Source organism: Aedes albopictus, chromosome 3 (assembly GCF_035046485.1).
Source record: "Aedes albopictus strain Foshan chromosome 3, AalbF5, whole genome shotgun sequence".
NCBI lineage: Eukaryota > Metazoa > Arthropoda > Insecta > Diptera > Culicidae > Aedes > Aedes albopictus.
Window position 1 is genome coordinate 357,641,796 of NC_085138.1, and position 17,432 is coordinate 357,659,227.

The 17,432-nt window shown below is 41.0% G+C and overlaps 1 long non-coding RNA gene across 2 annotated transcripts; it reads right to left on the reverse strand.

Annotated features, from left to right (window-relative positions):
* Positions 1-340: 340 nt before the first annotated feature.
* Positions 341-2,006, reverse strand: LOC109412215 (uncharacterized). 2 transcript variants are annotated; one of them, XR_009998542.1, is made up of 3 exons: positions 1,582-2,006; positions 1,426-1,514; positions 341-1,353 (listed from the first exon to the last, which is right to left on the reverse strand). It is a non-coding gene; the product is annotated as an uncharacterized LOC109412215 (long non-coding RNA). The 2 variants fall into 2 exon arrangements; XR_002130627.3 differs by having other exon boundaries at positions 343-1,208; positions 1,288-1,365; positions 1,426-2,006.
* Between the last annotated feature and the right edge of the window lie 15,426 nt (positions 2,007-17,432).

Below are 17,432 nucleotides of genomic sequence, written 5' to 3' on the forward strand. Positions count from 1 at the left end.
GGTTCTATTACTGATCATTTCAATTTCGCAGACTATTCAAGATGACATGGGCAGACCGGAACTGCCATTAACTACGCGTACGCGGCTATTTTCTAAAATGTGTTATCCTAAACTGCGATTATCGAACCGAATTCGAAACGAAAATAAATTAAAAGCGACTATTTGTTGCAAGCGCATTTGAAAATTCCTATTATGAGCTCCAGCATTTTGTAATGCGAAATTTGTTATTCTAGGACTGGCTACGAACAGGCCTGGATGATCCAAATCCATTTATGTCCAAAATATTACAGAGAATCTTCGTTAGGAGAACGAAGAAAGCTACTAAAAACAGGCTGCTGTTTTTCTCGTCCCCTCCGGGGGAGAAAATGAAAGCTTTCTGTCATTTTTCGTTGGGCGCCAATTTGTAACTCGGTGGCTCAGGGATTGTGGTTCTTCAGGGTCGTTGAGCATGACTTGGCTCTCACATCTTTCAAGGAGGACGAACATAACAGCAGGACCGGTACAATAGACTACACTTACTCACCAGTGTTTCACAAATATACGAATTACATTCAGGAAATACAAAAAGCATAAAATCTGATACAAAATTGGTGAATTCCCGAAAGACGAGGCTTGGTGGCTCCTTTCGAGCCCGACAAAGCGAAAAATAGCAAAAAGTGGTGGAAAAATCTTAACCCAGGGCTATGCTCTCGAAATAAGCTACCACTGTGGCTCCTATTTACAATTTTACATTTTATTGAAATGACGTCACTTTTAGGGGGTTTGTACTTGCGGTTTTGTTATCGCCAGCCGGTAGTTCGGGAACGTCTGGAGCTCTTCGAGTGCCGTTTGGAGCCCACGGACCACGGAGGTAGTAAGATGGCGGCCACCGGAGTTGATGAGGTAGCCGGAACATGATTTTCGGCAGCGAACGCCGAAAAATCGTGGCAAAGCCGGCCACTGGGAACCAATATGGCGGCTCCTGTTGAACCCACAGCATACGGCGGTCGACGATGGTAGCCAGCGACGTAACAAGCATGGTTTCGTATATCTCCTACTCCCAAAAGGGAGGGGGGGGGTTTCTGGCGGAGAGCGCGCTGGTGTTTCGCGCTTCTAACGGTTCGAAGGCGATTCTAGGTGGTTTGGCCGTCACCGTCGCTCTGGCCATCGAGGCGGTACCGTCTGCTGGGAAAAAGCTCAAAGCAAAGAAAAAGGCCCAATCCTTGGACCTAACCACAAATTAGACCCCTGTGACGTCACATTCCTTACGACCTGACACACTTTTCACAATTATACAATATAGGTTACCTTTTTCTTGTTGTTTTAACGTGTTTGTTGTTGTCTGGTAGTTTTTCTTTTAGAATTTCACAGGATCTAACATGGGATCTAACAATTTAACAATTAGTTATAGGATAAGTTTCTAACACATTCTAACAATTTACGTACTTTCTGCATGATTTTTACCACGACTAACACTTTTTAACCATACTAACATTAACGTAGCTAGTAGGTCGAACTAACATTCTTATTTTATCCTATTGAAACAAGAGAAAAAACACTAAATTAAAACATTTACACCACATGAGGTTTATCAAATCTAACCTCGACATCGGACGAAAACACTACACACGCGCGCACTACTATTTCTTTCAGAAATCACCAGAAAAGAGAGCTGCATTATGGAATGCTAGCCTATTTATAGGGAATCAAAGATTTGCATACTAATGCAAATCTATGCTTTCCGTGTTTTTAAAATCGGAATCTGCCTGTACTCTGTTATTTGGGCGACACCTGTGAGTTGGAGCCTGAGGAACGAACCGGTTCAAACTGCTCGAATATGAACTGACACTCGAGCATGACAGATCGCCGTGAGAGTGGAGTGGCACTTTCTCATGCATCAAGTCACTGCATGAGTGCCGCTCACTCCATTTGTTTTAGTGACTAGTTTGGAATAAGGGCGTGTTAGGTTCGGGAAAAGGATATTTTGGTCTTGCGGTGGAGCCGACAAGTTAAATTTGGAACCGACGGTTACAAGCTATATCCGGTTAATGAACATTCAGTTGTTGACCAGCCAGAAACCACCTAGTCCCGTATCGCCTATCCTTTCCATGGGTTCTGTCCTCTGTTACAGCCAATTCATCTGTCTGGAATCCTGAAACCCTCCTAAGCCTCCGAAAATGCTCCTGTAACGCTTCTGAAAATTCGCTTAAAATCATTTCATACCCCTCATACCCCATTTCAAACCCCCCTCAGACTCCATGTAACACACCAGAGATCTTCCGACGAAAGAGAGAATTTCCTGAAATGCCTCCAAAAATCTCCTGAAACCGCCTTGGGCCCCCTGTAACGCACGTGAGACTGAAAATCCTCTGAAACTTCCTGAAATGCTTCCGAAAATCCCACCAGACCCCTTGTAAATCCCCTGAGACCCTCTAAGATCCCCCAAAAACGCTCCTGTTACGCCTCTGACCGTTCCTCCTGATACTCCCTGGAAAGCCTTCTGGAACCTCGAATTCCCTTTGAAACTTCTAGCCAATCGCCCTTCTTAAACTTCTTTACAACCTTAAATAGAAGGTCCTAAATAGCATTAGGCAGCCTCGACTCAATACCTAAATGGAGGTTTGGGTGTATTGTATATTGTTGATGAGGAAGAGTTTAAGGTCTTCTATGATAATCATGACGTCGTAATTGGGCAACAGCCGCACTTGTTGTGGTCTGCGCAACGAAATTTATCTCGTACTCTTGAGGAAATTCTCATCTGGCATGTTATCAGGCTTCCTTGTTCCACTAGCCTTCTTCAGTATAACAAGCATAACAGAAGCGCCGGTCGCGATTACGCAGCCACCCAGTCGGAAGGCTCGCCTCAACACGCCAATATGACGCGCCGAGGCTCACACATGCCCACCGAAAACCCGATCAAACCGATGCAACAACTCCCAGCAGACAGACGACTGTTTCTGGCGTTGGGGTCTCCCCAGACCGGGACTGTGTGTACAACCTACCTCGCTATACATGCCACACACACAGTATGTAATTACCTGTTTTTCCTCTTTCAGCGTGCGCTCTTCTGGTGCACCAAGCATGGAAGGTGCAACAGCGGGGCCAGGCAGTATCCGCCGCACGGGCAAATGATTTTGGAAATTGAAAGTTACCTCGCGCTAAAACTTTACATCTGAAATATCAATAAACCTTTTTTCCGTGGTGCCGAGCCACGACTTGGGTAAATATTAAACGAACGCTGGAGATTAGACGTGGTTTTATTGACTGCTACTTTGGCAGGTTGCGGATCCGTGTGGTGGTCATGCGTCGAGGTCTATGGGATTTCAGGGTGGTCAGTCTGGGTGTAGTCCGGTCGTCAGTGGGATGTGGTAATGACCAAGGTTGAAGATACTCATTAAATGTTTCCAACAGAGGTGTGAACCGGTCGTTGAATGTTCGATTTCCGATTGAATAGGATTCATTTGGGCTATAAACATTAATTGTGTTTTAAGCCCTGCAAAGCAAATGAGTCCACTCTGAACAAATTAGGTAATATTTTAGGTAGAAGTCCTGACATGATGTTTGAAGAGATTTGAGATAGTTTTTCTATCTATATTGCTGATATTTCAACAGAAATTTTGATGTGTTCATAGGCATGTAGTTGGCATTAAGAGGAAGATCTGCCAATCACAAACAGTCTTCTACTCGCTGGAGATACGGTGAATTAGATGCAGTGGGAAAACTGTCACTACCCAGTTGACAACTCGCCATCACTGCCGTGTGCAGCATAGATGTCCCAAGTTCTACGGGAATCCCTATTAACATGGGACAACTATGCTGCCAACGGCAGATCAGCCAACGAAAGGTTCACATGTCGTAATTGTGTTTGTTTTTCCGTGCGACACCGTGTCGCAGAAAATAGCAAAGAATAGCCATAACACTAGCATAGGGGGCTGCTCCGTGAAACGACGACGACGAGAAAAACAGTTCCGCGGAAGTTGGATATAGCGTGCGAAAAAAGAGTAAGAGATCAGAAGAAGAAAAAAAATAAACATGGCAAAACTGGAGCAAAAGAAAACCATGCGGCCCCCCGGTTGTGGAAGCATTCGAAGAATGGTGCGATAATTTTGCCCTGTCTTCTTGGCCGATCGGCAAGCTCGATGAAAGTAAAGTAAGACGCGGCTGGTGAGGCCAGCACACGGTGCGGTGGGTACTATCCGATAGTCATTTGATGACGCAATACATGACTGGTACAATTGTTAACTCTGCAACCTCAGCTGGGGGTTCAATGGTGCATTGAATCATTGATCCGAAGTTTTTTTTGTTGGTCTAGAAATGTTTGAGAGAATAGAGTACAATGAATCCGATATTCGGTTATGTAAATAGAAGATGAAAGTAATAAAAAACAGAAGTAAGACAATAGAAAAAGCTGTACATACAAATAAAGAAAATAAATGATAAAAAGATAAAAAACAATGGATAGAAGCTAAGAAAAAGGCAAACTTAGAATACACAAATTGAATAATAGAAGAAAGCCGGAGTAGTCAGAAGATAGAAGATAGAAGATAGAAGATAGAAGATAGAAGATAGAAGATAGAAGATAGAAGATAGAAGATAGAAGATAGAAGATAGAAGATAGAAGATAGAAGATAGAAGATAGAAGATAGAAGATAGAAGATAGAAGATAGAAGATAGAAGATAGAAGATAGAAGATAGAAGATAGAAGATAGAAGATAGAAGATAGAAGATAGAAGATAGAAGATAGAAGATAGAAGATAGAAATAAAAATGCTAAAATTCGTGAAGAAATTCTCGGAATGCTGCAACATGCTCTGAAGATGTATCCAAAGGAACTCCTGGAGAAATTTCTGAATGAATAACTAAAGGAATCTCTAAATGTATTCCTGAAGGAATGTCCAGTCGAATTCGTGTACAAATCTCTGGATGAGTTTTTGTTAAATCCTGTTAAGAATTTCTGAAGGTTTCCAAGGATTTTTTTAAAGAAATCAAAAAAGAATCTTTAGAAGAAATGCTTAAAAGAAACTCGATGGGAAACTCTTGGTGGGATGCTCGGGAGATATTTTAGATTACTGACGTACGTACTGCTGAAGGAATTGCTAGAGGAAAATCTGAGGAAACAAGTTGATGAAAATCTTCTAACATTCCTACAAAAATCTCCTGCGAAATTTTGAGTATTATTTTTGGAGGAATTTTTAAATTTATTCCTGAAAAAAAAACAAAGAGAAGTGTCCAAATGTGTTCTTGGTAGAAATCCTGGACAAAGTTTCGGAGAAACTACATAGAGAAATATCTAGCTGAATTGATAAGAGAATCTCTGTCTGAATTTCTGCAGGAATTCTCAGAAGAATTTCTGCTTGAGCCACTTAAAGAACTCAAGCAAGCATCAGTGGAGATAACCTTGAAGACATTTATGGAGACATTCTTCCTGGAATCTCCAATGGAATTCAATATTAAATATCCCGAGAAATTCCTGCAGCAGTCCTTGGTGAACTTCGCTAAGGTATGGCTGTACGAATTTTCGTAGGCATTTCTGGAAGAATTTCTGATGAAACTAGAGGATTTTTTTTTGATTTTTCAGAACAATCCCTGATAAAAAAACTGGAGAAATTTCTGAACAAACTTCTTAAGGAATTCCTGGAAGTTTTTTTAGCGCATCCCTGGAGAATTTTTTGGAAGAAATGCATTGAAGACTTTCTTGAATTGTGGAAAATTTCCGAAGAATTTTCTGAAGGAATCCCTGGGACAATTTCTTGAAGAATCCTTGGGAGAATTTATGAATAATCCGCTGGAGAAATTTCTGAAAGATTCTTTGGAAGATTCGTTTACGAAGGAATTAGTGGTTTGAGTTCTGAAAGAATCCCAGGCGGAGATTTCAAAGGAATCCCTTGAAGATTTTCTTAAGAAATCTTTGGAAAATCTTCTGAAGGAAACGTTGAAAGATTTTCTTAACGATTCAATGAAAGATTGTATAAAGGAATCTCTGAAATATTATGTAATTATTATTAATTAATATTTATTAAAGACACTTTACCACTTATGTGACATTCGTGTCTGGTGGAAATATTATGTAAGGAACTTCTAGAAGAATTGGTAAAGGATTTTTTGAGAGATTTTATTAAAGAGTCTCTGGAATCGCTTTCAGGAATCATTGGACAATATTTCTGAAACAACCTGTGAAAGATTTTCCAAAACCAGTGGAATCCAAAGGAGTTACTAATGCAATTTTAATTGGAATTTGTGGTGGAATTTCTGGAGTAACTTCTGAAAAAATGCTCAGAGGAACTCCTAATGAAATTCGTAAAGGAATTTCTGAAGCAACATTTTTTTTTTTAAATAATGCTTCGATAAATTTCTGAACAAAAAAAAACCCTTGAAAAACAATCCGAAAGGATACCTGAAAAATTTTTAGCAGCGGCACTGCAACTAAATGATATGAACATTGAGAAGAAAAATGACAGAGGGAGATCTGTTAAAGTAGATCTGCGCAGTGACGTGCAAAGGCGTACAATTGCAATGAAGCCAATTTATAGTGAAATTACTTATATAATTGCTTAAATACCTAATTTTCCTTATAGCTAACAGTTGAATTGTGCTTATAAAGATATTATTAAATTAGCCTATATATCACAGAAACTATCACAGTAAGTTAGCTTATCATCTACCAGTTCGTAATTCTAACCTTAATAACTATTATCACAAATGGATCTAAAGTAATGTTATGGATAACGAATGAAAATCAGTCTGATATCGCTTTGACCGAATTATGTGAGTAACGATTGTAATTGTAAACACTTATTGAAATAATCGGGCAATAAATTCCAGCTTTAAGCTGTACTCGCACCCACAGATAGGTGTTTGCGATCTGCTCAGAAGAATTCGGCTTCGAGCTTCACTCTCAGAACCCCCTTTTCGCCGTAACACTACCATTATTGCACAATAATGGTCTACGAAACAGATTTACGAGGAAAGATGCAATCAGCACCTTCAAATGATTTTCTAGATGAATATGGTCTTCTACAAAATTGTTCCTAAAAATATGGCCCTCTTTTCAATATACATAAAAAAAGGGTGGTCCATATTTTCAATGAAATTGGGAACCAAACTTTTTTATTTGCAAGAATAACTTTATACATTCTTCGGGATAGTTGTAGATCCATCAATTTTGAGTAAGTTTGCTGAATACACTTTTTATGTAGCTTTAAAATTGACCGATCTAGAGGTATTTTTCTGAATAAGCTTAGGGTGGTTCAAGAAAAACCGGTTTTCTGGCGGTAACTTTTTCAGTTCCAATTTTTCATAAAAGTCGCCCAAAAAACAATTGTAGAGCATTTGAAGACGCGCCGTTTTGTGCGCTGAGATGGTCGTTATCTCTTTTGGTTCAAAAGTTACAGGCATTTTTCTTAAAAAAAATCATAGTTTTTTAAAAAAAGATGTTATGATGGGTTGGGGCAAACATAAAAAATATCTTTTGCCCGCATTCAAAAGAAGAAATGTTGTTATAAAACATATCAAAAAATTAGAGGGGTGTTATTTTTATAACACAAGTGAAAAATACTTGAAAAGTGCCTATTTTTTCTAGAAAATCATCAATATCTTTTGAACGGAATGACGTAGCAACATTCTCAGCGCACGCAAATGTGCATTTTTTTAAGTTCTTAAAATGGTTCTTAGACAATTTTGATGAGAAATTTGAAACAAAAAAGATAAAGCAATAAAACGATTTGTTCTAGCGTCACCTTATGAAAACTATGGGAAAATGCTCCAAATTTGGTCAAAACAGTTTAAACAGTTTAAGGTATTGATGATTTTCTAGAAAAAATAGGCACTTTTCAAGAATTTTAACTTGAGTTACAAAAATAACACACCTCGAATTTTTTGATATGTTTTATCACAAATCTTCTTCTTTTGAATGCGGGCAAAAGATATTTTTTATGCTTGCCCCAACCCATTATAACACCTTTTTAAAAAAACTATGATTTTTAAGAAAAACGCCTGTAACTTTTGAACCAAAGGAGATAACGACCATCTCAGCGAACGAAACGACGCATCTCCAAATGCTATACAAGTGATTCTTGGGCGACTTTGATGAAAAATCGAAACTGAAAAAGTTAACGCCAGAAAACCGGTTTTTCTTGAATCAGCCTAAGCTTATTCATAAAAATACCTCTAGATCGATCAACTTTAAAGCTACATAAAAAATGTCTTCAGCAAACTTGCTCAATATTGATAAATCTACAACTTTCCCGAAGAATGTATACAGTTATTCTTGCAAATAAAAAAGTTTGGTTCATTCTTTGAAAATATGGACCACCCTTATTTTCATGCACATTTTTAAGAGGGCCTTATTATTAAGGTCCCATTAGACGCGACAAATATTTGGCCAAACAAGCCCAACAAACGCCCAACACAGCCTGGATAAATGTCGGACTTCAATTGCAAATATTTGTCATAATGACAAACAGTCTAATAGCCCCTTTAGGAACAACTTTGTGGAAGACCATATTTGCCTAAAAACTCATTTGAAGGCGTTGAATTCATCTTTCCTCGTAAATCTGGTTCGTGGACCACTATTGATTGAAAATTGTTCAATGTTCACTAAAGATTTCTCCATAAATTTGTGCTGGAATTTCTCTGAACCCCTCTGAATTTTCCCATAAATTCCTCCAGAAAATCATAAATTTGGTTTGTTTTCATAAACCTTCTGGGGATTTTTTAGAATATCCTCCAGAGATTCCTTAAATTTTTTTTTCAGGAATTCCTTCAAAAAATCTTCCAAGCATCTTTTCAAACATACTTCCAGTCTCCACAAATTCCTACAGGCATTTCTTCACATACTGTTCCAGGTATTCCAGGAATTGGAAGTTCTTGCTGAAATGTTTCTCTAGTTTTCATCAGGTATTCCTGACCTTTTGGTGACCGCACGGCTACGAGGCTCCACTGAATTTGAAAAAAAAAATAGTAGTATTGGAAACAGGGTTGAATGAAAAAATCTCACAAAATAAAAATGATTTTTCAGCTCTTCAGAAAACTGTAGCGAATAAAATTTAAACAGTAAAAATCTGGAAAATATTAATTTTTGTCAGCAGTTTTGTATACATAAAACACCATTCAATACCAACAATAAAACATATTTTTGATGGAATAATCCCCAACGTTTAAAAATGGTCTATTTTATGTCAAATTTTTACACTCTGCTTAAAACATCTTCAAATACCACTCTTTTTGCTAAAACCATCTCGTTAATGAACTTAAAAATATGCCCAATTTTAAAAAAATACGAATTTTCAATTTTGAATATTTTACATTTGCGAGAACGTAATTTGGAGGAGTATGGAAAAGGGGGGTCCTCAAAAATGGCCTTTTCTCAGTCTTAGGAATAGCGCTAAAAGTAGTGGACATGTTTCTTGAAAAAGTTAATTGACTTACATCATGAGCATTCTGGAGAAGAATGTATTTAGGTAAAAAAAAAATTTCAAAGATTATCGCACATTTTCGAATTTTTAATTGTTTTTGAATGTGTGCAAAATTTAAAAAAACATGTTATGACGTAAGTTCCGATTAAACAATTATTATTTTGAAAATTTACCCTGGCATATATTTTTTCGAAGATTTATACAGTATCTTGAACAGTTACTTAAATATCGAATTGAACTATTTTTAGAGCGATTATGAAATTTTAAACTACTTAACGATTCACTACTTATATTGGAAATTCCCCCAGCGGTTCTTCAAAAAATCTTTCAGATGTACTTCAAAAAAAATCCTCCAAAAACACCTTTAGATAATCCTCTAACGTTTTTTTTTCTGAAATTGTTCCAAAAACTACTTTGGAAATTCTTTTATGAATTCCATTCAAAATTGCTCCAGAGAGTACTTAAAAAATGTAGGGATCCCTTTACAAAATTCATTTAAAAATGTCTCTAGGGAATCTTTCAGAAATTCATCCAGCGTTTTTTTAGCCGTTTCTTCAAAAAAAAAAAAAAATCTTCGAGGTAGAGTCTTCAACCATTTGGGCAAGTGACTTTATAACTAAATTCAATTTCAATTGATTTGAATTATTTGTATAGGGTTAGTTACTGTACGTTTCTTACCGTGTGCCAAAAACTAGATTATTTGGTGTAAAATTGACTTAGTTAATAGCGGCACGTGCTCAAAATACGTACACCTGCCCAAATGGTGGGCTTCGTGGCCGAGCGGTTAGCGGCGTCAGTTGTTTAGGTGTCTTGTAAGCCTCGGAGTGTGGGTTTGATTCCCGCTCCAGTCGGGGAAAACTTTTCGTCGGACGAAAAATTCTCCACTGGGCCACTGGGTGTTAAATATATGTGTTGTCCGTTGTCAAATGTTAGTATTGTTCAGTCTGTAGAGGCCGCAAGGTCGAAGACGGTGTAGTTGTCTTTTTTTTTTTAAATGGCACATGACCCTGTTCCTACATAAAATCGTATCGATATTCATTCACGAACTTCTTCAGGGATTCCCTTTGAAATTTCTTAAGGAATTCCATTGAAAATTTTCCACATTACTTTCTAAAGAAAATTTCCTAGGAGTTCTACAGAATTTCATGCAGGGAATCTCCCCCAAGTCAGTGCATTTTGTACATATAATTTCTTGTAATAAATCCAGCAGAAAAATCTCCAGAGATTTTTTCAGAAATTCATACACAGATTACTTCAGGATTCTCCTCGAGTATTCCTGCATGTTTTCTTACCAAAAAATCGTTCAGGATTTTCTCCAAGTATACATCTTGTAAAATTTCATTCCAATTTTTGTCAGGACTCTATTCACAAATTTCACCTTTTTACAGGAATTTCGTTAGAAATTTCTTAAGAAATATTTTTTCAAGAATCTTTTCAAGCTTTATCTGGGTGTTACTCGTAGGATGGCTTTAGATACACTTCCACGGATTTTTTTCTAATTTTTTTTTCAAAAAATTCTTTAGGTATGTAATTTAGACAATTTCCCAGAAATATTCCTTGGATTTTTTGAGGAATTCTACCACCGGATTCTCAAGGTACATTTTTTTTTTTTTTTTTTTGAAATTCATTTTCTTGATGTAACGTCCCAACTGACACAAAACCTGCTCGTTAGCTTACTATTCTATGGACATAATAGTTATTTCTCTGCCAAAGACCATTTACTATGTGTACATCGAATGGCTGGTGCGAAAATACTTTATGCCAAAGAAATCAAACAAGTTTCCTAAACCAATAATACCTAAACCGACCGGAAATCGAATTCGTCAGATTTAGCATGGTCCTGCTATCCGTGCAGTTACCGCTGAATACCCGTGCAATTATCATCTGGTACCAGATGGTGCCTGTCCATCTTTCACAATCAAACAAAGGCAAACAATGCAGGGAAACAATACAGCTCAGCTATTCACGATATGATTGTACTCAAGGATGCGCAACCTAAACTGGAAGCTGTCACAGATGACCAAAGTCCACCATAGGTCTGACAGGAACATCTAAGTTGTGGCCGTGTGGATCAAAGACGGCAGTTACGAGCGGACGATCTCCCAGATCTGCTTAAGTAGATCTGCAATCTACCGTCTGGTAAAGGGTAAAACTAGGACTACATCAACGATGGTAGTCGCTAGTATTCCTGATAGTTTTGAAAACTAACCCCAGCTTTTCTTTCTCCAGAAACAAATCCCTGCCGTTTGGTTCATCCGCACGTACGACACTCAGAATCAAATTTTGATTGAAATCCTGAAATTGGTCTATGCCTGCAGGATATCAATTCAATTGTATTATGATCCAAGGAAAACCTTTAATCTCATCCTTTCCAGTCCTACACCGTTTGGATGGTACACTTTACACTTTGATCTTAGCCTTTAGGCCGAGAAGCGATACCGTTTGGATGGTAATTCCTGACCTGTCTCAATGTTAACTTAGTTCACACCAAGTTGCCAAACAGTACTACATTGAGCTGATTGTGCAATATTTTTGCCATGATAGTCAATCCAAAAGCGAGATAGGAGTGTATCTAAATATATCTACGCAACCATCAAGTAAATCAGAGTAAGGTAAAACAACTTTACTACCGCTAGTCGACATCATCGGCGTGGATCTACAACAACTGAGCACCACCGAGGCTAAAATATGGACTGAATGTCGGTAGCGGTTGTCTCAATTGGCTAAGAATAACACTACGGATCGCCTGATCTAGTGGTAAGAGTCAACTAAACAGGTGACCCCTAATTCATCGTGTTATGCGGCTTTATGCTTACCGTGCCAAAGAATGAATTGTTAGTGGGATCTAATAAAAACCTGACTACAAACGGAGCCTGTGGAGTACTAGGGCGCCCTCCACAGTATTCTGCGCTTACTGCGCTATCCGGAGCAATGGTGCAGTTGACCTTGTGTTTCTCCGATATAATCTGCTACCCTGCTTAAGCCTCAACTGCGAGACTCAATAAGGGTGGGATTATTAGTATGTTGTTTATTAGCTTTAATTATAACCTATATGGCTCTTCGCATTATGCGTTCTTCACAGTGTCCTCTGTGTATGTTCGTCTCTGGCGTTCTTCAATCGATACCGAATTGGTTTTTATCGCTGCTCTTTTTCTTGTGTTGTGATTGTAAGAGTTTATACGTGCCTAGTTTGGGTAGTAGCTATAGTTATGACAGCTCAGACCAATCTTCAGCATAAAAGAACAGCTTTGGTCCAAGAACCTTACCTTCGTAGGGGGGATTTCTATGTAGATACAGTGTCGGACAAAACAATAAGACCACCAGCCATTTTTCATACAAAATGGTCAAGTTTGACGATGTGATGCTCGGTTCATAGTGAACCGATTTAGCTGAAATTTTGACAGTTGCCATGGAGTTACGTGAATTTTGATTTGTATTTAATTGAGTGAGTTCTGCTCACTACATCAAAAGTTACAGATATACGAAACGACAAAATAATAGGACCACTTTCAGATTGCCATTATCAAATGATATATGAGAGTATCTGATACTTGATGATTGATAAACAAGTACTAAGATTAAGGATGCCATTTAAACTTGGGTAAATTTTTATTAAATTGACCACAAATATCCAACATAAAAATTTGGTGTCAGAATTTTGTCGCACCGGATATCTGTAACTTTAGAAGTAGTGAACAAAACTCAATCAATTAAATACAAATCAAAATTTCCGTAAATCCATGTCGGATGTCAAAATTTCAGCCAAATCCGTTTACTAGAAACCGAGTACCATATCGTCAAACTTGACCATTTTGTATGAAATAGGACCGGTGGTCTTATTGTTTTGTCCGACACTGTACATACATTTACATTTATTTGTTCAACATCATTAAGACAAGACATAATCAACAATAGTACGCCACAATACTCGGTTTGTGGCTGCCGCTCTCCATCCTCGGTCGCGCCCAATGCTCGCCAAGTCACGCCCCACCTGGTCCGCCCATCGTGCTCTCTGCGCTCCACGCCTTCTTGTGCCAACCGGATCCGTTGCAAACACTATCTTTGTAGGGTTGTTGTCCGGCATTCTTGCAACATGCCCTGCCCAACGTATCCTTCCGGCTTTGGCCACCTTCTGGATGTTGGGTTCGCCGTAAAGTGCTGCGAGCTCGTGGTTCATCCTTCTCCGCCACACACCGTTCTCCTGCACACCGCCGAAGATCGTTCTTAGCACGCGTCGCTCGAAAACTCCGAGTGCTTTTAGGTCCTCCTCGAGCATGGTCCATGTCTCGTGCCCGTAGAGGATCACCGGTCTTATTAGCGTTTTGTACATGGTGCATTTGGTGCGTGGGTGAATCTTTTTCGACCGCAGTTTCTTCTGGAGCCCGTAGTAGGCCCGACTTCCGCTGATGATGCGCCTCCGAATTTCCCGGCTCACGTTGTTGTCAGCCGTCAGTAAGGATCCGAGGTAGACGAATTCCTCCACCACCTCGAAAGTATCTATCGTAACATTACTACCCAGACGGATCCGGTCGTTTTCGGTTCCGCCTACCAGCATGTACTTTGTTTTTGAGGCATTCACCACCAGTCCGACCTTTGCTGCTTCGCGTTTCAGGCGGGTGTACAGTTCTGCCACCGTTCCAAATGTTCTAGCTATAATGTCCATGTCGTCCGCAAAGCACACAAATTGACCGGATTTTGTGAAAATCGTTCCCCGGCTGTTGAGCCCGGCTCGTCGCCTCACACCTTCCAGAGCGATGTTGAAGAGTAGACATGAGAGTCCGTCACCTTCTCGCAGTCCCCGGCGAGATACGAATGAACTGGATAGTTCACCCGAAACCCTTACGCAGTTTTGCACACCGTCCATCGTTGCTTTAATCAGTCTAGTCAGCTTCCCAGGAAAGCCGTTTTCATCCATGATTCTCCATAGCTCTGCGCGGTCGATACTATCGTATGCCGCTTTGAAGTCGATGAACAGGTGATGCGTTGGGACCTGGTATTCACGGCATTTCTGGAGGATTTGCCGTACGGTAAAGATCTGGTCCGTTGTCGACCGGCCGTCGATGAAGCCGGCTTGATAACTTCCCACGAACTCATTTGTTTTAGGTGACAGACGACGGAAGATGATCTGCGATAGCACTTTGTAGGCAGCATTCAAAATAGTGATCGCCCTGAAGTTCTCACATTCCAAATGGTCGCCTTTCTTGTGAATGGGGCAGATTACCCCTTCCTTCCATTCCTCCGGTAGCTGTTCGGTTTCCCAGATCCTGACTATCAGCCGATGCAGACAGGTGGCCAACTTTTCTGGGCCCATCTTGATGAGTTCAGCTGCGATACCATCCTTACCAGCTGCTTTGTTGGTTTTGAGCTGGTGAATGGCATCCTTAACTTCCCTCAGCGTGGGAGTTGGTTCATTTCCGTCCTCCGCTGCACTGGCGTCGTCGTTCCTTCCGTTGCCGTGGACTCCCGTGCCTACGTTCTCCACGCCGTTCAGGTGCTGATCGAAGTGCTGCTTCCACCTTTCGATCACTTCACGTCCGTCCGTCAAGAGGCCTCCGTCTTTATCCCTGCATATTTCGGCTCGCGGCACGAAGCCGTTGCGGGATGCGTTGAGCTTCTGATAGAACTTCCGTGTTTCTTGGGAACGGCACAGCAGTTCCATTTCTTCACACTCCGCTTCTTCCAGGCGGCGCTTTTTCTCCCGAAAGAGGCGGGTCTGCTGTTTCCGCTTCTGTTTGTAACGTTCCACGTTCTGTCGAGTCCCTTGCTGCAGCATTACCGCCCTCGCTGCGTTCTTCTCCTCCAAAACCGTTCTGCACTCTTCGTCGAACCATTCGTTCCGTCGATTCCGTTCCACGTACCCGATGGTGCTCTCGGCTGCGTCGTTGATGGCTGCTTTCACTGTACTCCAGCAGTCCTCTAGAGGGGCCTCATCGAGCTCGCCCTCGTCTGGCAACGCGGCTTCGAGGTTCTGCGCGTATGCTGAGGCGACATCCGGTTGCTTCAGTCGCTCTAGGTTGTACCGTGGCGGTCGCCGGTACCGTACATTGTTGATGACGGAGAGCTTTGGGCGCAGTTTGACCATCACCAGATAGTGGTCGGAGTCGATGTTGGCGCCACGATAGGTCCTGACGTTGATAATGTCGGAGAAGTGCCGTCCGTCAATCAGAACGTGGTCGATTTGAGATTCTGTCTGCTGTGGTGATCTCCAGGTGTAACGATAAGGGAGGCTGTGTTGGAAAAAGGTGCTACGTATGGCCATATTTTTGGAGGCGGCGAAATCAATGAGTCGTAGGCCGTTTTCGTTAGTTTGCTGGTGGGCGCTGAACTTACCAATCGTCGGTCTGAATTCCTCCTCCTGGCCTACCTGAGCGTTCAAATCTCCTATGATGATCTTGACGTCGTGGCTTGGGCAGCGATCGTACTCGCGTTCGAGCTGCGCATAAAATACGTCCTTGTCATCATCAGTACTTCCGGAGTGTGGGCTGTGCACGTTTATTATGCTGAAGTTGAAGAATCGGCCCTTGATCCTCAACCTGCACATTCTTTCGTCGATCGGCCACCAACCGATCACGCGCCTCTGCATATCACCCATCACGATGAAAGCTGTTCCCAGCTCGCGTGTGTTGCCGCAGCTCTGGTAGATGGTATGATTACCTCTAAACGTTCGCACCATGAATCCTGTCCAACACACCTCCTGCAGTGCTACGATGCCGAACCCGCGGTCCTTCAGTAGATCGGCGAGTATGCGGGTGCTCCCAATGAAGTTGAGAGATCGGCAGTTCCACGTACCGAGTTTCCAATCGCAAGTCCTTTTTGTTCGCTGGGGTCGTTGCCGTTGGTCTCGGTTCGTATTATTCTGTTGCTGATTTTCCGTTACAATGGTTTTTTACGGCTGGCTCGTAGGGCCTGACACCAACCCCCTACTTTCCGGAGGACCATAGTGCACAGTTGAGCTTAGAGTCCTTCCCTGGCACTCGGACGTAGATCAGCCGCCCCTAACATGGGGATCAGACGCTGTTGTGAGCCACTCCTCCTGGAGAACAGACGCTCAGGTTTGCCGAAGCAAACCCCCCCTTCCCTGTCAGCCTACGACCAAAGTTCCCACCAGGGTTGGTTACCCGATCTTCCCTAAGGTTGCTCATAGTTTCCGGCCGGTACCGCGTGGAGGTAGGGATAGGAGTTGCTGGGCAGAGGCTAGTGGATCACAATGGGATCTGAATTGCGCAGCATACCCAGCCTTTACCGTGCCATCTACGTAGATGTAATGCTTTAATTAACACCTATATGGTTCCGCATTTTGCGTTTGACCCGATGTTTGCTACTTTCAGTAAAATTGAAATGACAATCTCGCGTGTCATGCCTCGAGCCACAAAATGTTTTGATAAAACTGCTTGTTTGCCGCCTTGCTATTCCCAAATCTTGGTGGAACTATACAGTCAAGTTTATTCCGTAAGTGGATAATGCATCGTATGAAGATCAGACCTATCAATTTGACCTCTTTCTTCTGAAATGATTAGAACGCTTTGTCGAGCATCACACCCGTTTTATTCTTCTGGCAAACATGCCTCTCCATGGGAACTAACATGCTTACCAAAATGGAAAGTCCACTGTTATTTGTTTACACAATGGTGTTTACGATATCGGAAAAGCATTCATTAAAAAACAATTTTGTTTGGCTGTTGTCTTGGATTTCGAGGCTACTTTTGAACACTTATCAATCGATTCCATATTGGAAGCCGCATGGATTGTCCTTTTGATCTTTCAATGATTTCCAATTGGATTTACCAAATGCTCAAAAACCAACATCTCTTCTCGGCATTACGTCAAGCAGCGATCCTTTCCAGTCCTACACCGTTTGGATGATAATTCCTGACCTTTCTCAATATTAACTTAGTTCACACCAAGTTGCCAAACAGTACTACATTGAGCTGATTGTGCAATATTTTTGCCATGATAGTCAATCCAAAAGCGAGATAGGAGTGTATCTAAATATATCTACGCAACCATCAAGTAAATCAGAGTAAGGTAAAACAACTTTACT